Here is a 24,110-nt window from a genome sequence, read left to right as displayed (position 1 = left end):
TAAATGATTGTTGTCTTCAAAATGAAATCAAAATGGGTTAAAACATAAGGATTTACTAGTTAAACACACTTTCTGTCCACATTTCTACTACCTAGTGACTCTTAGTGACTCCCTGTGTAACCTTCAGCAATTGCTTCGATCCCTGACTTTATATATTCCCCAATGGGAACTGGTTCCGAGGGCTTCTTCTACAAGTCCAGTCATCATCAATTCCATCATCTCTGGGGCATTTTAATGCGTTCCCCAGCGCGCTGATTATTATGAAATGTTGTCGCTGTTGTCATTATTATTGCTGAAATCATCAGACCACTTCTTCGTCCCCTTAAACTTGTATATATATATATATATCTTTTTTTTCTGGTTCTGTGGGTTGTCTTCCTTATCGCGGTTGCATCGTCATCACTTGTATATTGCAGTTCCCATCGTCGTGGTCGTCGTTGTTGGAGGAGGAGGAGTAGGGTAAACAAAACTGGGAACAGGGACAAGGGAACCCCGGCCTGTGCAACGCTTCGGTTGCATTTTGTTGCCTGTTCCGCTGTCTGCTCCTTGGCTCCTTTTTTCCCTATATATATATATATGTATTTGCTATCAACTTTAGCACCTTTCGGTGGTATCCCTTGCGTTCCTTTTTCTTATCTGAGCCTTGTAGCTACATAAATGCTTCCACCTTGGCCAGGTCGCTGGTAAAAAGGACATCGTTGGCTTCATCACAACATACCCTGGCCTTAAAGTAGCCAAGACCAAAGCCTTAGCCTTAAAGCTGGTCAAAAGGAAAGTCCTTAAAAAGTAGTAACTTTTTCTTCACAAAAAAAAAAAATATATAAATAATATTTTCAACAACTTTAAACTTTATTAAATTAACTTGAAGAACAAAAAACCCAACCCTTGACTACATTTTTCCCAGCTTCATAATAATGCGCCTTTAAGGACGCTATCTAAAAACCGAAACGAATGCCAAAAATGCCAACTCCCGGGTGCCACATAATTTGTACTTAAATCGAGTGGAAAGACACGACCAGCCGCAATCTTAGACAATGGCTTTAGGAGTCACAATGATTTTCATAAAGGCCACATTAAAGTTGAGAGATATTTAATCTAGGAGAGGAATGACCATTAAGAAGGACACTTGAAATCGCAAAGGTAGTTAAAATTAAACTTTAAAACTTTTTTAAAAAATCAAAGTTCGTTTAACTGAATTTCTCAATATTTTTCTTTAGAGGGTATTAACTCATTCGTTGCCTTTTAACTCCTAGTTATTTCTGCTAGCTTTTGCCAATTTATACAAGACGGATCCACTGATCACTTTATAAGTAAGTATATCATCATTTATACATTTGCCCAGGGAGAGAGAGGGAAGAGAGAGGTAAGCCTGAACCTGAGCCGCGATGCGACTTTGTCTTTGTCATCTTGGCTTGGACATGTCTCGTTTTTACCGTTTTCGGTGTCTGGGGAATGCCAAAAATGTTGTGTGGATCTCTCAGAATGAGCCCCTGAAATGGAGAAGGGTACCAAGGGGAGAGAATCAAGAAGAAACTGAGCCTTAGCCTTAGCCTGAGAGCATTTTGTACAGTTTTGTATGGGTAAAGCGGGCAGGGGTATGGACTTCCATCTCGTTCTGGTCATTTATATTGTGGAGTTTCTTTCAATCCCCCCCCTCACCAGCTACAGCTCCTCAGGTCTTCAGTTCTCCAGCTCCATGTGCATGTGTCAAGTGGACTTGTTTAATAATTTATGATGAGGCCAAAAACGTAGATCGTGCGTTGCGCATTGCCGGCCATTAATCATGGCCAAGGCAGAAAAGGCTGGAGAAGGCAGAGAGCCAAAGAAAAGGACGGGTTCCATGGCCAGGAGGAGAGGCGGCATTCAGGACAGTTGGCTGCTGTAGTAAAAGTTCAATTACCCGCCAAATCAAAATTCAATCTGCTTGGACGAAGAGCAAAAATAAAAGCAGGCAAAAAAAACAAAAAAAAAAAAGTGGACACAAAAAACAAACAAAACGTAAGTAAGAGCAAGCGGACCACAGTAGTCCTCCTCCGTTGATGAGGGGGGGAGGGGGGGGGGGGGGGGGGGGGGGGGGGTGGGGAGGGAAGGTACTATATACACTGTACACTGCATATTGACTGTGTGGACCATGGTCTGGAGACTGCAGACTGCAGACTGCAATGTGGCAAAATCAAAAATTCCAAACGCATACGCCAGACAACCATGAAGTGGAGGAGATGCGATGCGATGCGATGGGATGCGATGCAGGAAAGCCAAAAGCGAGTCATGTCATGGCGGGTGGATTGGGATGGATGCGACTGATGGACGGACGGATCGGGAACGGGGACTGCCAGGAGGGTTTCCACAGGGGCACATCGAAGAGGCCACTTAGCCACGCCACAGATCAGATGACAGCAGCCCAAGACGCGACCAGGATAACAGACGGCGCACAAAAAAAAAATGAAAGAATGGCAAAAGCCAAAAAAACCAAAGCCGAAACCCAAACTTAAGCTTAAGTTAAGCCTATAAGGTTTTGGAAATACTCTTCTTGAGGCTAATGAATCGATTAAAAAACAAGTTGAAGAAAAATTATATATTTTCAAATATTTTTCAAGATTTTTCTTAGTTGAAAAATTAAATTACAAATCAATAAATATTTTACTAAAGCCTCTCAAGCTACTTGAAACCTTCAAACATTTAAACAACCATGTTTAAGTATTATTTTTCAATTAAAAAATAATTTTCTCTATTTAAAATAAAATATATAAATCAATAAATATTTTATAAAAACCTTTCAAGTCACTTGAAACCCTTATCCTAATTCTGATCCTTGTGCTAAAACTCCCCCGATATATGCAGATATATGTTAAATCGGAGAGGAGAGACCCTGACAAAGTTGATGGACACCAGGCAGGGTTCCGAGATTGGGGAACGAGTAACGCGGGTTTTTATCCTCAATGCGTGAATCCCCGTTACCCGCAACAGCAGCAGCCCATCTGCTCCTAGCTCTCTCTCCTCTTATCCCCTGGCCATGTGCGTTGGGAGCTGCCACGTAGTAGGTGCAAGCATAAGCGCTACTAATCTGCTACTCAGTGGCGTATCAGGCTAAAGGCAGCAGCAGCAGCAGCAGCCGAGGCATGCCACCAAACAAAACCAACTGGCAAACAAACAAACGGATGAGATGAGCGGATGAGGTCAGCGGGGGTATGGGGAGCCGGGACTTGGCAGCCGGGAGCAAGGAGCGGGGCGACAGGTCGTGTGAGTGATCAGACAGCCGCAGATTACGTATACGACGCGTTGCTCCCAAGAGATGAGAAGACGGCGATGTTATAGCCAACTTAGCGGCATCTTTTTAATATTTAAAAGTTAAAAAATAAATTATAAAATAAAAGATATTGTTTTTTTCCTTTGACAATATTTTTTAATAATCGAGCTTAAAAAAAAATTGTTTTTAATTTATATTTTAAGACATTTTTTTGTATAAAGAAAATATATTTCTAGGGGAAAGGATTTTGTATATTAAAAAAAAAAATAAATAAAATAAAAATAAAATAAAAATAAATAAAGTTATAAATAAAAGTGTTGAAAAATTATTTTTAATTTATAGTTAAAGTCATTTGTTATATTAATAAAATATTTTCCTAGGGTAAAGATATTTTTACATATAAAAAAAATTAATTTACCAAACAAAAGTTAAAGAAAAAATTTAAAAAAATTATTTAAGATATCAAAATAAATTCTAAATAACAAAAATATTATTAAAATAATTCTCTTTTTTTTTTCAAAATAAATTCTTAAAAAAAAAAATTATGATTATTATTTAAAACCAACTATTTTCTCTGCCTAATCCTTGGCTCTCACCTCTGATGGTGAAAAGTCCAGGGAAGTGGTGAGGGGACACGCTTAACTTTCTGACTTTTGGCTGCGGCTTCTGTGGCTGCCGCTGCTGCTGCTGCTGCTGCTGCGTCTTCACATGCTGATGCAGCACAAGTCGGAATCGAAACAGCAAAAACAAGTAAGAAAAAATACAAAAAAAAAAAAAATACGAAAAAAAAAAAGAAATACGAACAAAAAATCCCCAACTCTTGCTTCTTTTCTTATGGCTCCTGGCCTTCCTCCTACCCGTCTCCCCGCCTCCCCCCGAGGCTGGGGAATCTGCTTAAAAAGTCCGCTCAGGTTTTGTCTGTGCCGCAGCAGCAGCAGCCTTCCTTCATTTGTTATTCAAAAGTTTCTTGCTTTTGCCCTGCACTTCTCCTTCTTATTCCTTTATTTATTTATTTTATTTGCCTGATTTCATTTCATTTCATTTCATTTTGTTTCACTTCACTTCACTACCTGGCCATTCCATTTCATTCCTCTCTATTCCGTTCCATTTCATTCCACACGTACACAGTGATTTAACTTGATTTTTTGTGATATATATTTATATGGAGAACAGAATTTACGTAAGTTCTCTAGTGCATCCTTGGTTTTTGGTCACAGGAATTCCTCAAAAAGTCACCAGGAATTTCTACCATTCAAAAAAAAAAAAAAAAAACTTGAAAATGGAATGCCATGTGGGGAATGTTGAAATAAAACAAATTAACCAAAATGAGAGACCTCAGAAAATGCATACAAATGTTTTGACTTAATGGGGGCCGCCAACTGAAGTTAAGAATCATTACCATAAAAAGGTTTTATAATTAAATCAATCAAGAGTTTTTTTTATTTTTTATGGGTTAAACATAAAAAACAAGTTGGTGGGAAATTAATGGAGCTTAGCCTAAAACATATATATAAAAAAAGAAAATTGGGAGTGTGCCTACCTTAGTTCCGAGAGAATTTTTTTGTGGAGAGTATGAAGAGGAGCTGCAAATATATACAAATAAATTAGAAATGTTATAAAGTTATAAAGATTATAAACCCCTATAAAACCATTGCAACATTTAAATTTAGCAAATGGCATTTAAAGTAACAAAGAAATAAAAACATTTTAATAAGTTTTATCTTTATAAAAATGGCATTGCATGTGCACTACAGTTCATATATATATTTTCGTATATATTTGATTTCATTTGCGGAAATTGTTTGATAAGAATTTTACCCATAAAACCTGCAAAATTTACGAGCATATAAAAATTTAGTTTGAAGTTTTTCTTTTATGTGGAATTTATGGCAACATTTTTGTGATATTTATTTAAAAAAATAACCTATATTTCGTTTTAGGGGGGTTTGTAGGTGCCGATAAACTATGGCATTGGACACTTAAAAACAAAAAAAAAATTATAATAATATTTTAAATTTAAATTCATACACTTTTTCGTGATTTTTCTTAATCAAAATTTTTGCAGTTTTTGGAAGAAGCTACTTCCGTGACGAAGATAATGCAGAAAAAGCACGGCGATGGCATAAAAACAACAAAATGGAATGAAAATAAAAAAAATAAATTGCACTACCGCCCCATAATGCTGGCTAAATATGTGTAAACACTAATTATGTTAATTATACCTTTTTTTTTGCGTTGTTGCCGGTTGCCACCATCACCGTTGACGGTGCCTTTGCCAACAATTATGCTAATTGTATTTTCAATTATTATATGCTTATTTATTATTATTTCTCAGCGTGCTCGACCAGCTTCATTGTTGTTTTTGCTGATGATTAAAATTATACAAACGAGACTCGATTTATGAAAAATACGGCGAGTAACAAAAAAATAATAATAAAAAAATTGATGGTTGGTGGAAAAAAAAATGCCAACCAAAATTACGTTGCGTGAATTTTAAGATGATTTTATTATTCCCGGTCATTCGTTTGCAACCGAAATTAAATTGATTTTGCTTTACAGGCCGAACTCCTCATCATCATGCCCTGAAATTCGGAATTTGCCTTATCGCCTGGTTACTATGGGCCGAGTCTGGACATATAATTACACCCACATGCAGGCAGACATAATGTATTCACACATATTCATTAAATAATTATGTCCATAATTAAAAACGAAGCGAAAGGAGCGGAGAACGGGTCAAAGGGACAGCTGGCCTCGGAGTACAAAACAGTCAGCACGAAAGCGAGAACAATAGCGAGTAGGGTTCGAGAACTTTAACGAGAAGGAGAAGGAAAACAAGATTAAGAACGAGAACAAAAACGGCATCAAGAACGAGAAGGAGAGTGAAGTAAATAACGAGAGCGAGAATAAAAATGATTATGAGATAGGGATCGAGAACTTGAGCGAAAAGGATACAAAATTAAGAACAAGAACGAGAAGAATAATGAGACTGAAAACGACAACGAGTACGAGAATGATAAAAATAACAAAATCGAAAAGGAGCAGAAGTATGAAAACGAACGAGAACGAAAAAGAAAACGAGAATTGAAGCTAAAATGAAATCAGTATCGAGAACAAATATGAGATCGACAACGAGAACTAGAACGAGAGCTTGAACGAGAATTATAAAGAGAACTATAACGAGAACTAGAACGAGAACTAAAACGAGAACTAAAACGAGAACTAGAACGAGAACTAAAACGAGAACTACAACGAGAACGAGTAATAGCTTGGCATATCTTTAGTTTACTTCAATACAAATTATGCACATTTAAAAGCACTTTAGTCTTTGAGAATACTCTCTTCTTTTGCCCCTAGCCCTCATAATTTTTTTTTTCTACTCCTCTGGCGTTTTTATAAATAAACTTATCTTAACTTGCAAGGGCTTATGGTGTTTATTGGCGCCACCTGGTATATTTTAAACGATAACAGCTGCCAGCGATCTATATGGGCTTGCTTACCACAGACTGACAGCAGTTCATAATTGCCCCCAGCCCCAATCCATTTCCATCAATCCTACCCATTGCGCTCCATCTGAGGGATATATTTTTTTTTTATTTTTCGCCTGCCAGTGCCATCTTAAAATTGCAGAAAAATTGAGGAGAAAATGGAGGTGGATGGTGGCTGGTGGCTGGTAAAAATTGACGCCTTCGCCTGGCATTTGTTTAATTAAAGTGATGACCTCCCTGCAACATTTACGTCCCGCGGCGGCCGAGTGAAAAAATCAGAAGCCGCTGGCATTATTTAAAATGCAACGCAATGCGGCGCTCGAAATGCAATCAATGTGAATTAAATTCCCCAACTGGGACCAGCACAAAGCGTGTGGCTGGAAAAATCCCAAAGGAGAGAGGCGGGGGAAAATCGGGTGGTAAAAAAAAAAAAAGAAAAAGGAAAAAGCAAAGCGGGGGGAAAACAGGAATCAGAGTCACAATCTGAATCAGAATCCGGCGCAGGTCAGGTCAGGGATTGGGGTCAGTGTTCAGTTCGGCCGCAAATATTTTATCCAAACTCCGTCAGAGAACAGAAAAATGAAGAGGAAAAAAATTATATATATTTACAAAAAAGGATTTAAACAAAAAAAAAAAAATAAAAAAAAAAACGAAAAACCCTACCCAGCTGGCTGGGAAAAATCAGGAAAATTTAATTGAGCGTGAAATATTTCACCGGGCGAGTGTGTGTTGTGTGTATATTCAAGGTGTTTCTGCAAAATGCTTTGTCAATGTTATCTCTGGACCTGGCATTTTGTTTATGACATAAATAATTTGTAAATCAGCAAACTTTCAACTTTTCTTTCATTTCGCACGGAATAAATAAAGTATAAAGCCACCTGAAAGGATTTAAACACAAACAAAAAAAACAAAGGAGAGAAGGAAAAAGTCGGTTCAACTATTTAATGCATAAATAAGCGTGGGAATTATTTAGATATTTCTCTCCATTGCTATGCATTGATTTTCTCTCAAATATTTATATATATATATATACATTTTTTAAATTCCAATTTTCTTTTATTTTGTTTTCGTTATTGTTATGAGAAATTTAAATTGGTTGAAACTTAAATTCTTTTCAACTTTAAAATGCAAGCGAAATGCAACATTTTATTTATTATTATTACATTTAGTTCTTAAACATAAATAAATAATATTAAGTAAGACTTTAATTTTAGTGTCTCTTCTTAAAGTTTAGTTACCTTTCAGCCCCCTCATGTTTGGTTGGCTCCCCTTTTTGAGGAAGTGAAATAAAAGAATTCTTTTTCAATTGCTTTCACTTATTGTTTTATGCTTTGATTTTTTCCCTGTACTTTGTTTTGTTTTGTTGGTCACGCAATTAATTTCTGCACGCAAAGTTTTGTTGGCCGCCTGGCGAAACAATAGCCTTGAACGAACGCCACCCATTGCCGCCCATTGGCTGCCCTTTTCACAGGGCCTTCTCTATATAGGGTCCTATGATTTCTAGCAGAAGGTTGTCTTTAGGATGTGAAGAATATATATAGTACTGGGTTTATCTAGGTATTAGGGTAAGGAGCTGGGTTATCACTTGGAAAATGCTAGAACTAGTTGGGAATTATAGTGTCACAATTGAGGGTTTTTATGTACTAAAGGTGCTTGTATTTATATTTTCTTTATTTCTTTTTAAATAAAATATTAAAATATTATTAAAAAAATATATAAAGCCTAAAGTAAAATTGTTTCTTAAATAAATATTAAATTATTATTTAAAGGGTATTCCCAGCTGCTACCTCTGAGGGCATTCGATAGTCTTTAATGGTTTTCCTTAGGGTTCTAGGCATTGTCTTGGAAATTTACCTCCCCTTGAGTGGAAGACGCCTTCACTCACCCCCTTTCCTGGCTAACCCTCAACTGCCGTGTGATCGTTATTATTAGAAAAGTTTTATGCACAATATTTTTCTTGTTCTTTTCTCAATTGCCGTTACTCTGGGGCTCTTCTGCTTTTGTCTCCTTTTGGCTACTTGTTGTTGCCTTTGTTTGGTTTGCACCTTCTACTCCTTGACCAACACACAACCCCCTTCCCTTTTTGCCCTGTTGTCTTAACCCTTACCCCTGCCAAGGCACACTGGCATTGCCTTAACCCCCGAATGCCAGCCATCATACATCGTTTATGTTACGTGACTTGTTTGCCAGATGAATGCAAAATAACAGAGCCCGAAGGAATCGGGGGGGGGGAAAAATCGGACAGGGTGTGTTGTTGGAAAAATTCTTACACACACACACAGACACATGTGAGGGGGTGTGTGACGGCTGGAAAAACAGCGGAAAAATCAACAGAAAAAAGGAAAACAGCAGGACGACCAACAAGGCAGAGAATGAGTAAAAGAAATGAGAATTGAGAATGAGAGAAAAGGGCGGCTTTGATAATGAGACCAAATTAAAGGATGGCCTACGGGAGAAAGTGGAGAAAGCGGCTCAAGATGGGGATGGTGAAAGGTCGAAAGGACCTTTAGGTTCTTGGGTCGATCAGAGAAAAGAGCTACAAAAATAATATAAATAATACAATATAATTTTTAAATAATTTTATAAGATTACTTTTCAAAGCCTTACAAATTAACAGAAGAAGAATAATATTTATAAACTATTTTAAAGAAAATCCTTTTGATTTATCATATAATTCTTTAACATTTCCCTTTATTTTCCTGCCGGTAAAGCCTGCCACTTTTCGCCCCCTCTCACACATTGAAAACTCACGAGGAAAACGGTGGCTTTTCCACCCGACCGGGGAATCGACTTATTGTAAAGTTTTACGCTGTCTCCGGTCGGCCTCTGAGCCTTAATCATTTTATCGATTCCTGTTATTGTTGTTGCTTTTAATGCATATTAAACAGATGTAAAAATGTACACTTCAATTACAACAACTTAAGCATGAAGCACAACAACAGCTGGAAAGGATATTCAGCAAAAAAAAAAATGGAAAATGGAAAAAAGGAAGCCAAACGAAGCCGCTGCAAGGATGAATGAACGAATGGATGGGGAAAAAAGGCTGAGAACTGTAAATGATGCTGCAGGGGAAATCACAATTTAAAGCGAAAGACAACAAAAACAAGGTAAATGAAGGGGAAAACAGGAGCACAAGGGAAAAAAACGAAAAACAATATTAAGAAAAAGAGGAAAAAGTTAAATAAAATCGAAGAAAAGGGGTATACAAATAAGGATACCCTGAAAAAGTCTATTAAATTAAGCTTTAATAATTTTTAAAATATAATTTATCAATGTTTTCACAACTTTTCTTCATTAATATTATAGAAAACTCACTAAAAAACTTTCCAAACTCTCTGTAAAAATCAACAATACCCTGTCAGCCTTTTAGGGCATCAAATAAGGATCTCCGACTTGTAAGCTGTTTTTGTTGCGGCTAAAATTACAAGTAATTGAACCTCAAGATGTTGTTCCTCGATTTTTTTTTCTCCCATTTTTGGGGAACATGTGTGCGGCATCGGTGGTAAATAGCAACAACAACAACAACAACAAGGAGGGGTGAGGTGTAACAGCAGGATACGGAACCCCGAGAAAAGATACAAACCGTGAACAAAAAGAACAAAAAAAAAAAAAAGAAAGAAAACAAAAAAGGTTTCATGGGAAACGGTGGCCTTTTCAAAGGGGGCGTGGCAAAATCGCAACAAAAAAAACCAAAACCGAAAAGGAAACTGAGGATGTGTGTACGCTTTATCGATCAATCGATCATACTTAGCTGGGACATAAACCAGCTGTCGTACCTCCTCTTTCCATCTCTCTCTCTCTCTCTCTCTTTAACGGTAACCATTAACCCCCGAGCGACACGCCCCATTTGGTTCCGATGGGCAAAATGAGATCAGCCAAAAGGTGTTCAGAGATCTGCAAGAAGAGATCCCCGGAACACGAAACACATTTTCGGTTTTGGATTCGGTTTCATGTCCAAATATTTGGAAAGCAATTATGGGAGGCGGGGTGATCCCTGAGGATCTTGAATATATATCAAAACATTAAGCTAGACCTTACGGTTACCCAGTAATTTATAATAATTTTAGTTGGAAAATAATAATAAAATTACCTTTTTGAAAGCTTTAAATTATTTGGAATTTTATTCATAATATTTGTTTTAAAAACTACCTTAAATTTTCCCAGTGAAAATAAAGAAGAAATCTGAAATTCTGGTCAATATTTTGAAATGGTTTTCCCCCTCACTCGACAGAAACAGCATAAATTCAACTTATTTCTCACAGATTTCAAAGTAAATATGCAAAATATTTCTTAGTACCACATTAATGCATCAGGCCACAAAGGGAGTGGGCAGAGGCGTCGCTCTAGGAGAGGGTTCTGGCTTTTTCTGGGGTGTGACTCGCTTGGCTGGGCGACGTCACTCACACTCTGAGACCAAATGTGGGCGAGATAGCTCAGGAAGCGACTACAAAAAAAAAAATGAAATTCAGTAAAAAACCAATACAGGAAAAGAACCCTGAATACCCTTCATAAGAGGGGTATTAAAATGCTCATTATAAATCACAAGTAATAAGCATTGATCTAGACACTTTAGCTTCTTCAAGACTACACATATATGAAATATATATCCTGGAACCTATATGCTTAAACCAAAATTAGTTATACCCCAAAATCTTTGAAGAAAAAACACAATATAAAGAGAAAGAGTAAAAGAAAACCAAGCTATGCGAAAAGCGTGCAACAAACTATGCCTTCGTCTTGCTCCAACTTTGGGCTTTAACCCCCCCTCCATCACCCCTCCTCCCCCTGTAGACGGCGCGTCGTCGTCCCGCTTAACCCCTCGGTGGCTGAGGCCAAGCTTAAATGTTGGCGGCATGTCATGGAAATAACATTAAAAACACATTAAAACCGCGAGTTTCTGGCCAGTCAACAGCACCAACAACAGCAACAAACAAAAGCTAAGCGATGTGAGAAGCCCACAGATATAACCACCACACATACACATATATAAGAATATATATATATAAAGATATATACTTTTGTGTCTGTGTGAACAAGGCAGAGCGACAAAGATGCGTTTCTTCCTCTTGGCAGACTGTCCCCTTGTCGCTGTTGTTGATTTATTCCACAGCAACAACAACTACACCAACAAAATAATAACAATACAAAAAAAAAGTTATGAAAAAAATAAAAAAAAAAAGTTAAAGAAAGAAATGAAATACCATAGAAATACCAGGACAGGAAAATAAGAACAGGGATTTGGTCATCAAAAGCAAAAATCTTGGTTGTTGAAATTGTTGTTGAATTGTTGAAATAAAAAATGTAGAAAAATATTTTTCTATTTTAAGATAATATATATATTAAAAATAAATTATAAATAATACTTAAATCAGGTAAACATGCCTCCAATGGTGACCCCAATGATCAGAAAAAAAAAATTGTTTAGCAAACTTTGTGTGCCAACGGATGTGCAAGAAAAACTCCAAGAAAAATTCAAAGCCAAGCCCCGTTATTCCAGCCTCAAGAAAAATAATAATAAATTACCAAATATTGTACGTACCACACGTACTATAATTATGGAAACAATATAAGATGCCCCCGGGCAAAGAAAATTGCTTCCGTTTCGTTGACCCGCTAATCGTCGGAAAAGCAATTAAGATGATTTTTCAGGTGATGATCGGAAGGGGAACTCCGCTCAACAATTAATGCCAGCCAGCCAAATCGATTGGCATCACACATATATTGTATATAGTTAATGCTTACTATATGTTTGGCAGTTACGCCTCATTAACTTCATGGTAAAAGCCCCACCTACCTCCCCCCTGTCAGCGCCAATAAATACTACAATGAAAATCGAAAGAGCGGTGGAATAAACAAATTGTAAATTTACAGCACGTAATATTAACGAATTTCTCGTTAACAATTTCCAAACAGCCACCATCATTATCATCATCAGGCAGAGGCAGAAATTAAAAATTTTGTTTGCCAATGACACGTCAATGAATTATCATTAACAAAACCAATATACATTGGGTTTGGGGGAGGGGTAGGGTGGAAAATGGTGCGGGAAAAATCACTATCATAATTGAGGTTAACCCCAAACAAATGCCCAGACTGGGAGAGAGAGAGATCAAATGGAGCCACGAAAGGGTATTACAAAAAGCTATTCAATAAGATGCGTAACGGGAGTGCAAGTCTTTGCTTGATTTAATATATAATTTTTTAATTTATAAAATCAATTTTTTTATATATGACATTAAACTACCCTCCGTAAAGCTGATTCTTGTGAATAATAAAGCTACTTCACTTGAAAAACGATTAATAAACTCAGCCGCTTGACTCACTTTCAAAGCCCCGCAAAAAATCGATTTGGCATAGTTTAAAGCGTGAAAATAAAGGGGAAATCCAATAAGTATATAAAAAGTGTGGCTTGAATATATATCAACAAAGAATTATGTATTTACCCAAAGACTAGACGGCGTCATGGGCTTTATCAGCGAAATTCTCACACACCGCACACCCTTAACCCCTTGTTGTCGGCCTCTAATCAATTTGCTTTGAACTCCAAAAACTCAATGAATGACTTGACGCAATATGAATATCGTACATTGATATATATACATGGGGTGTATGCTATATACACACTCTATATATATATATATATATATGTGGGTATATATTGTTTGTTGGCTTATGATTGATGATGCCATTGATTGATGCATGACGCGCTTTCCTCGCTTTTCCAGGCATCGTCGCGTCGTTTGTTGCCTTTTAATTGAATTTCCGAAAATATGCTGAAACTCAACTTTTGCATTCTTATCGGGGTAATACACGAATACCTCCCACCTCCTTCTGCTGCTGCCAAAGGAAAAAGTGAACAAACTTTGTTGAAAATTTATGCGGAACGATAAGGAAATTCGTTCGCCGTCATCGTGGAAAAACATTTTATTGCAACATCATTCGACGGTTAACCGCAAAAGGAAAGAAAATTATAATAATAATAATAAGAAGCAGACGAAGGGGTGGTGATAGATATTTTTTTTCCCTGCTAACTTTTTATAGTACCATTGAATTATTAGTTTACTTATGGAATTATTAAGGTTATTAAGCTACATCTTCAAACTAAACCTAGTTGGGAATTATAGCGTATCTCTGTAATAATCTTTCATTTTTCTTTGCCTAATTTGAAGTCATCAAAAGCAGCTTCGAAAAAAGTGAAATATGGGTGGGTGAAATAAAAAATAATGTGAAAAATCCTTGAAAATTGCCTTCGATGTCTGCTTTTTATGATGATATAGTACACACACTCCACTGCCGCCGGCAACTTCCTGTCTTCGCCTTTGCCCTCAAGGCTTTGATAAATCGCCAAGGCGAATCAAAATTGTTTATAATTGTCATATTTTTCGTTGGCTTGCCCTACTGCAGGAAAAAGTGGCCAACTTCGCCTCCTCTCATCACCATATTTTTTTTTTTTCTGGTTTGATGGGGCGTTGTGGCTGACGACTAATGCGGCACCTTGAAATGGTTTTTATGGTCATGGCGTGCGTTGGGCCATTTCAATTAAACGTCTGCGATGATGATGATGATTGGGCCAAGGGAGAAGGGAGATGGGAGAGAGAAGGAAAAGAGGAAGTCCAAGTAGGAGTTTTCCACTGATTTTCTGGTGCACAGCAAGAAAATTGTAACCTTATCATAAGTAATAAACATTTTAAAAATTCAAAAACTTGCAGAACTAAACCTTAAAAATATCTAAAAATATATTTAAAGTGTTGTAAAGCTTACGTAAAGGATTTCCTTATTTTTAACGAACCTGCAAGTAAAAAAAGAAAACATAATTTATTAGTTAAATATTTAAATATTTTGTCTAGTGTTTAGGTTTTCTGTTATATTTCTTATTATTTGTGAAGTTGTGTCGTGCCCATAATCACAGCCACTTTGTCACCCACCCAGTTTTGGCTCACTTCATGTGGGGTCCGAGGCCCCCCTGCCCCCTTTTCTTGGCTTAATGCAGCTGCCACACGCAAGTGGCGCATAAAAACAAAATGTTTTGCGGGTCTCTCTAACTCTAACTACATACAACTCCCAAATCCGACGCCCATCCTCCATGTTGGTCTCCTCCGGCTAACCGGAAATGAAGATGATGCAGCACAAAAACTATGAAATAAATAAACTTACATGCCACACCATGGAGCACTAACAGTGTATATATACAAATATATACACAGAGAAAATGTGTGCATAAATAATGCTCAAAAAGGGAAAATATCTTGAAAAATAAATAAACAGAATCCAAAGAAAAATTTAGATTTAGGGAGTTAGGAATAAGGAAGAGAGGAAGGGTTATAGGTAGATATATTTATTTATTATATTTTAAATTATATTAAATTTATAGAATTTGTCAAGGAAAGTTCAAAAAAGACCTTTGGCATTGCCCCAAAAATTGATAAAAAGTCCTAAAGTTTATGGCTCTTAAATACCATAGCTTCTTTCCTTCTCTTTTTAAGTTTCATTCTTTTTTTTTATACATTTAATTTAACTTTTCATTGTGTGTGTGTTTCTCTCTTGGCTGTTGCATAATTAATTTTATAAAAATAATTTATTTAATTGAAGTTCTGTTTGACTTTTGAACAACAAAAGTTGTGCTTGTCTTTTGTCCAAAGCGTCAACTCTTGCATTATTTCATTTCGTTTGTTCTTTTGTTGTTGTTGTTTTTTTTATTTATTTATTGTGAAAAAGAGAGCAAAAAAGCTGAAAGTACAGACAAGAAAAGAAGGAAAAACAATTATTTGAAGCGAATCTGTGAAGCTTTTAAACTAATTAAAGCTAAAATGAAAGCATTTTTAAATGTTTGTCTTTAACTTTAAAAGGTTTAATTAAGGTTGTTTTTTTTTTTGTAAGTAAGAAAACTCAACCAAGTGCTGCTTGACATTCAATCATAAAGATTGAAAGGTGAAAATAAAAAAAAATGAAGTCACCATTTTAGCCAAATTGATGAGGTTGCCACACCGTCTATATATCTATATCTGGAAAACCCCGTCTACCCATTTTTCCACTTGGACTTCACCCAAACACCTTTCACTAGCCGCCATTTCACAAACAGATGACAGCTTCACAAATAAAATGTAAATACTCGGGGAGTACTCAGCAATAAACTTGAATAATGTGTTATTATATTATTTATATAAAATGTTAAATTTCCTTTAAGAATATTAAAAAAAAATATATTATTCAGAGACTAAAACTGTTGTATATTACAAGGTCTTTTGGCTACTCTAATAACACATTGTCATGTTAGCTAATATGCCCCTGCTACCCTCTGATTAGCATTTGTAATTAATTAGCACCTGCCCGCTTCGTTTCGCTTGCTGCCAACAGAAAGAGGAGAAGAAAAAAAATGAAAGAGGGGGAGACACACAAAAAAAAAACACAGATAAATGGTGCGAGGTAGGTGAATGGAAATAGCCGAAAAGTTGAGAGGAAAAAACAAAGTTGAAACGGTGGCAGAAAAACACCACAAGATTGCGACCATGTAGGCGTTCCGTCTTAATGATCCCGAGCAAACGCCCGCCCCCACTCCACTCCACTACTATTTTTCCAGCTCCCAATCGCATTTCCGTGGGCAAAAGTGTCATCCAAAATTAATTGCTAAACAAATGTCTAATCTTTGCCATTTAAAAAGCGCATAAATCAAGCGCAAATCAAACACTACAAGATACGGGTATACAATTCAGAGCCAACTTCAGTGGCACAAAAACACATGACAATTTTTATGTTTTTTCCGTCTGTCTGGCTGTTTTTTTTTTTTTTTTTTTTTCTTGCCTCTTTTCTGTTTTGTGTCTTTGGTGAATGGCAAGTGACTCAATTGGGGGCAAGTGGCAATGGAAATTAAAATGAAACAGAGAAGCAGAGACAAAATTGGGAGATATAAGGCGAAAGAGGACAAATTAAAAATTGAGCGAGTGAGTGAGGGATGTGTGGAATTATAAAGGAAATGAGAATATTCAAATTAAGAAATCTTATTAAAAAGAAGACTGAGAGAAACTGCAAGTTAGTTGGGAAAATAATTAGGTAAAATTAAGTAACAAAAAAAAAGGAAATTCTAACATTCATCATCATAAAACATCTAATAAATAAGAGAGAACCTAAAATGATGCTAGAACTAGTTGAGAATTATAGTATCAAGTGATGTTTTTTTTTATACATATTATTATTTTATTTTTTATACTTTTTATACCTATTTAATATTTTTATTTAATGCATTTAATACCTTAATTCTAAATTTAAATATTTATCCATAATTTTTAATGATAATTTTTGGAAAAAAAAAAAAGATTTTAAGAAATTATATCTAAGTGAAGAAGACATTAATCTTAAATCGAAAAACAGTTGTGTCCTTTTTTTTATGTTGAAATATCTGTATATTAAATTTTATATTTATATTATATTTAACTAAAAATTGTTTTCAATTTCTGAGAGTTTTTCGAATGAAACCCCTTTAAAAATTTAGAAAAAAAAAATTTTTAAAACATGGCTAGAGTTCGACTTGGCTTTTTATCTTGATCAAGAATATATTTATATGATTTATAGGTTTGGAAATGGCAAGGGTATAAAAATAAAAGAAAATTAAACAATCTGTAACTTTAATAAAAAAAAAAAAACACTTTAACTTCGCCCTTAAAGACTTTCTAAATTGTATAAATTTCAATATATACATATATAGTGTAGACCTCAAAAGTTCAAAATGAAATCTGTGAGCTGCCTCCGAGGAGTGGCCATTGCCATTAGACAGAAGCTGGGAAAAGTCCTGAAACTCATTTCCTATGCTCCTTCAGCTGCTTGCCCCTCTCTATCCCCTGTGCCGTTTCTTCATAGTCCAGTGTCCTTTTGCCTTTTCCCCAGGACACTGCCCCCATCCCCAATGACTTGACTTGCCCCTTTGCCCTTTTTCTGGTGCGGACTATCATCCATTTATGATTTAGTCGCTTCCTACTCTGTCCCTGTCCCCCGAAGACTCCCTTGGGGACTCCTCTCTTTCTCTCTTTCTCGCCTAGGTTGGTTGCATTTTTATTGCCAACTTTGTTGTTGTTGTACACACAGTCAACACCTACAGCACCGAAAAGGCAGGGGCAGGGAAATCTAAAGGGGGAATGGACACTACTCTCTGATTTTTATTTATTTTTTGTAAATAAATATTCATGGAAATTGTTGAGGAATTAATTCAATGTATATTTATTTAAAATATTATAATATAAATATTATAATTTAAATATTAATTAATATATTTTTCACATGGAAATGTATTAAAAAAAAATATATATATAGTTTCATAATTTAACGACGCCACTGAACTCTGCACCCCCTTTTTGAGGTTCTACCACCCACCCAGTGGGAAGTTGCTTTTCCCTTTTATACAATTTCGTATTTTTTGTATTTTTTGTTTTCCTCTTACTTTTTTTTTTTGTATGCTCTCTTTGCCTCTCAGTTCGCACTCTTTTTGAGTGCAAAATGTAAATTTTGATGTCACTGGGAAATTCTGTGGCACTGCTACTGCCGCTGCTACTGCTACTGCTGCTTCTTCCTGGTCTATAGGCCATTGACGAGGACACTGTCCAGCATGGTTAAGTTCGTTGGTTCTTGCACTTTTTCCCCCACACACCCCCCACCTCTTAACATTGCACTTTCTCCTCTACCATTTCATGCTTGACTCGAGTGTGAACTTCCGCCTTTTTCCCCCCGCCTTTCTTCTACTTTTGCCTTTCATCAGTTGACTTGTTCGACGCTTTTTTTCTCTCTCCTGGTTTTCCCTTGCAGTTTTCCCTGCAGTTTTTCCTTCCAATTTTTTTTTGAATTTTTTTTCGAGTTATATATATTTTTTTGAATTTTTCTTGTTATTTTTGCGTTGGCTTTGAGTCCATTTGCAAAAATATTTATTTGGACAATTTTTCATTGGATTGTTGAAGGAAGTTTGTTGCCTTCTTGTTCCCAGCTCCCCGGCGCTTGTTTATTTGCCAAGCAAGGCCCCTCCTCACTCTCAGCTTCCCCCTTTTTCGCACTGTGTAAATTTGCGTGCAGCTGGCGCACAATTTTAACACTTCTTGTGCAAATTTAACGCAGTTCGTTCTCTAGGTATTGTATACATATGTCTGCAGGTATGTACAGTCTGTATCAAAACTGCAAGGCACTGGTATAAATACTTGAAAAATTTATAAAAATATATACTAAATTTATTTAGTAACCTTTTAAAATCAAATGTTTATATTTAAATAAAGTAAATATATTTTTAAAAATGACTGAAAGTTTGGAAATGAATTCATTTGTAAATAATTTATTTAAATTATGGGAAATATTTTATAAACAAAATATATATATGAATAAATATTTTCAAATATTTATGAATTTTGTGTAAATATTGTAAATATTTATAAATATTCTGTTAAGGTGAAAAATTGTGTGAATATTTTTATTTTGGGTTGGACCCGAGACTGTGTTGGCCACAATTAAACTTTACGACTGCAATTTTCATGGAATTTTCCTTTTTTTTTTTTTTTTTGTTTGCCGCCTCCGCTTCGCGTGCAACTTCTTCGTGTTGTTTGGGGAAAAGTTTTTTGTAAAATTTAAAGCGTTTGTATTCGAGAATATATATATATTTTATATACAAGAACTTGCGGGGGTTCTTCTTTATCGCTTTTTTCTATGAAAATAAATGTCTGAGAAAGAGTTCTGGCTGGGTTTTGGGTTTGGGTTTACATAATAGTTCTGGTTTCATCCACTCTTCATAGAGATCGAAGACAAAAGGCCTGGAAAGTCTTCAAGTTTTGGGGGGGAAAATAATGAATGGGAAGCTGGGAGAGATCCCATATCAAAAGCGAAAGAAATTTAAAGAGTTTTTGGCCATAAATTCATTTAATATAAAAAATATTCTCATATTTTTATATTGTTTTTATTTTCCTAAAGTTTCCTTAAATATTTAATATACAAATATATTCATAAATAGCTTAAATATTTTATAAAACTTTAGAAAAATAAAACATATTCTGTATTAAAGGCTTCAATAAGTTTGCTTAAAGTTTTTCCTGAGCAGGAAAAATTCTTGTTTTTTTTCTTTTTCGCCAATATTTCTGAACTCCCACATCCGCCTTTGGTCGCGGAAAAACCAGAAAGAGAATTGGCATCTAATCCAAATTGATTGAATCATTTGAAACATCCGCTTCCAGATCCGTTTTTTGCCATTCCCCAGAATCCCGTCACTCATTTTCCTCTGCTCTGCTTTTTGCCTCAACCTCCTCCACTCCTTCTTCCTTCTAACCCTTTTCCGGGCAAAACAACAAACTCCTTTCTGCCTTTTGCCTTGGCTTTTCGACACTAGTTTTGTGTGTCGCCCGAAGCTTAATTAGCCCGCAACGTTAAAGCGAACTTTTTGGCAAAGAACAAGGGTTAAGTGATGATGGAGGGGGAGGGGGAAGGATCCGGAGGAAGTTAAGCACACTGAAGAAAAAGATTCCTAACCATGAAGGAGGAGTTGTGTACGTTTTAGGTATGAAAAAGTTAAAACAATCTACTTTTTAAGGTAACAAAATATAAATACTATTTAATTATTAATTACAACATTTAATTAATGAGCTTATCTATTGATTATTTCTCTCTGTGTAGCAGGATAAAGCCCCGCTGCTCATTGATATTTGATTACAGGGCCGCCTTATGGGCCGTGAGACAATGAGACTTTTGTGAGTAAGACACACCCGTTGAAGGTTCTTTTCTGTCTTTTGGATTTGTGTTCCTTTTCAAGGCGTTCTTTTTCCTTTTTCTTTTCCTCCTCCGCCTTTCTTCACAGCTTCCTATGCCCATATCCTTGGCTTCCATTCTGTCTCCTTTGGCGGCTGCCTGACATTTGATGTCTAAGGAGGTGAAGGAGGAGAGAGAAACGCGGTCTCGGCTTCAAATTTCAATGAGCATTGGGCCACTTAAGCGGTGAGCAGAGGTCGCTGGCTGCGGGTAACTGTCATCCGATATTTGCCTAAAAGTAGCTCAGGTAGTCCCGGAGACTCGGTCCCAAGAAAAACACGCAGTTAGATATATGTATGTACATATATCTGTGTACACGGTGAAAAAAAGTCACAAGAATTTACTGGACTTTTTCTAGAGTGTAAAACAGTTAATGAAGCATTAAGCATGTCTCAAGGAAAATTCCGGAAAAAGGGAGAAGAAGAAAAAAAATTAACCAAAAGGGAGATTTAGAGAAGGAGATGAAGGACCCAGAAGAGAGTTACTTTTTCTAGAAATTGCGGAAATTGCGCTAAGTGCCCTGACACGCAAAATAAACATTGCCCACATTTCCCACTCTCCCTTTCTCTGGCCCCACTTTTTTTTTTTTGTTTGTACTTTAATAATAATCCCCTCCTAATACTCGTCTTATAAAAGTATATATAATTTTTCTTATACACGTATATATACATATATATTTTTTTTACATTTTTTGTATTTTTGCGGGTGCAACACACTCTCAAGTACTCAAAGTGAGTCAGTGCAGTTGGCAGAGGGTTTCCCACTGAGCTCCCCCTTTATTATTATTATTTTGTATTTTTTTTTTATTTTTATTTTGTTTACTGGTGGGTAGGGTTGCCCAGTGTCGGGCAATAACCCCTTTTTGGACGGGCGAAACAACTGTAGCCCCATCAAAACCGACAACAAGGGGTGCAAAAAAAAAAAAAGATTATCCCAAAGGAAGCTGGATTTAAAACGGTCTGAAAGGAAGTAAAATAGCCTGAAATCATTCAAAATCTCTGTCAAAATCTCTACTTCAGTGCAACAAATTAATTTGAAGCCTTGGAATATTGATTACTCAGGGAGGGGAGTATGAAAATTAATGGAAACTAAAATGGTACGAGTCCAGAAAGATTGGTATTGAGTAAAAAAAAAAACTATCAATATTTTAGCTCACTTTCAGTTAATTAAATAACTTTTAAATAGGGAAATATTAATTGCAAAAGGGATGTAATATGAAACATTAAATATAAAAAATATAAACAAATTTAAAATATATACAAAATATAAAAAATTTAAAATATATAAAAATATAATAAATATAAAATATATAAATATATAAAAAGTAAAAAAGAAATATATATAATAAATATAAAAATTATAATAAATATAAACAAATTAAATAAAATAAAATATAAAATAAAATAAAAAAATATCAAAAATATAAAAAATATAAAAATTATAATAAATATAAAAAAAATAAAATATAAAAATTATAATAAATATAAAAAAAAATAAAATATAAAAATTATAATAAATATAAAAAAAATAAAATATAAAAATTATAAAAATTTAAGAAATATAAAAATTATAATAAATTTAAAAAAACAAAACAAAATTAAAAGTAAAATAAAATAAAAAAATATAAAAAATGTAAAAATATAAGAAAATATAAAAAAAAAATTTTTTAAAATTTTTAAAAAAATTTTAAAAAAATATTAAAAATATATAAAAAAAATTTTAGACTCTAAAAATTTAGTATTAAATGCCTAAGCTCTTAATTTCAACTTTCTAGTCTTCAGTTTGTGATATATTTCTCCAATTTGGAATCCTGGCGAGTACGAATTCCAGAACTTCACAGCCCCTTTGCATAGCAAAAGTAACGTCGATCCCCAGCAAATGCCATAAAGCTCAGTTCCCCCGAAAAAAAATAACAAGAAACAGGAATCGGGCCAACAACCGCAGTTGGTTTCCCTAGTTTTTTTTTTTTTTTTTTTTTGCAACTTCCCCATCTTTTTGTCGCCGCCGCGCCGTCGTAGTTCTCCCCCATTTTGGTAGTTTCAGAACTCCCCTTTATTTTTCCTTTCGCTCCTGACGCTGTGAGTCCAAAGTCCCGGCCTGGCTTTGATTGAGAGTACCCAGTACCCGGTCACAAAAGGCACTCCCGCAAAAAAAAAAAATGGGAAGCCAGCGGGTTTTTTGGGGGCGAGCTCGCAGTGGGAAACTGTGACTGCCACTGTGACTCGCAGTGTGGCTGCTGCGGCTCAAGTCATTAGGCTCGCCTCAGCTCGGCTCGTCCCCTCGGCCTTTGTTTGACAATTTCAGCGAGCGAGGGTCCCTCGAAAAGAAAGGGTTCTAGCCCCACAATCTCAAACCCTCAAACCCTGAAATGTAGGCACAGTCATTGTGTCTTAGCCTGGCCAAAAACTGGCGTACGAAAAAAAGAGGGGATAAATCAGTGAAAGGCTTGACTTGGGGGAGTAGTCACATCCTTGAGGCTTTAACTCTATTCTTTTTCTTGCCAGTCTTTAAATAATTCAAGAAGGCAGCCCACCAAGTCATTGCTCTCCTTAAAGAAAATGAAAATGTAACGTCTAATAATATATATAATTTATACTTTAAAAGGTAACAGAGTAACATAGTATCAAGTTTCCAAAAAAAAAGTATCCCTTTAGTCCTGCCTTTCTGGCTATTTCATTCTTTTTTGTTTAGTATTTATATCGTAGCTCTTTGTAGTTCCCTTTTTTGTAGGGGAGTTTCAAACGCTAAAAGTCAAGTCAAGAAGGGAATTACATACAAAATATTTTATAATAAATTCCAAAATGGCAAAAGGAGCAGGCACACACACACACTTACACACACAGACGAATGCAAATGGGGCGAATAGACCAAGGCAGGGAAAATAAAGTATTGCAGAAAAACTAGTTTGCAAAGCTCTCCCCCGTGCGTCCCCCACTTTCCCTGGATTTTCCCCTCATGTGTAGCAGGAATTATGATGACATACAAGAGAGAGGGAGAGAGGTGAGGGGGTAGAGGAAAAGCGAGGGTAATACCGGGGATTGTAGGATTGCATGGCGCTATGTTTTGCCAACTTGTCTACTTAATCCTTACGTGAGGGAGTGGCTAAAAAAAATATACATAAATAAAAAATATATATATCAAGCAGGGGAAAAAGTACGAAATAAAAAAATTGTAATATATATATATAGGTATTTTTATATATTCATATATTGTTTGCGGGGCTAGGGAGGGTCATTCATTTTAATATGCCAACGCTGGCCATGCATAGCTATGGGCGGGGAGGTTGCAATTGGCCCCCCCACCACGCCCCACACGCCCCAAAACCAGATCCAGTTGGGGTGGCAACCCTAAGCGGCGTCTCTGATTATTTGCATAAATTAATTACAAAAACGTTTCGCCTTCAGCGGTGTCAGAGAGAAGTGTGTGTACACTTTACAAAAATAGCAAACCCAAAAAATAAACCAAATTCTTATGCAAAAATATTTTAAATAAATTCAATTTATGGATATTTATAATTTATATAATTATAAATGGAAGAAAAATTAATTAGCAATTTTTTGCTACCAACCAATATTCTATATTTACACCCATTACATGTCGCAGAATTCGGACTT

General features: G+C 35.7%; 1 protein-coding gene across 1 annotated transcript in view; it reads right to left on the bottom strand.

Moving 5' to 3' along the window:
- The window catches only part of LOC108082920 (hornerin), a 94,887-nt gene that overhangs the window by 58,704 nt on the left and 12,073 nt on the right, over positions 1 to 24,110 (bottom strand). The window contains exon 3 of the mRNA XM_070288036.1: positions 4,788 to 4,830. The gene's annotated coding sequence lies outside the window, so the exon portion shown is untranslated. The remainder of the gene's footprint in view (positions 1 to 4,787; positions 4,831 to 24,110) is intronic.

This window comes from Drosophila kikkawai, chromosome X, assembly GCF_030179895.1.
Source record: "Drosophila kikkawai strain 14028-0561.14 chromosome X, DkikHiC1v2, whole genome shotgun sequence".
NCBI classification, from domain to species: Eukaryota; Metazoa; Arthropoda; class Insecta; order Diptera; family Drosophilidae; genus Drosophila; species Drosophila kikkawai.
This window is presented reverse-complemented; position numbering and strand designations above follow the sequence as displayed.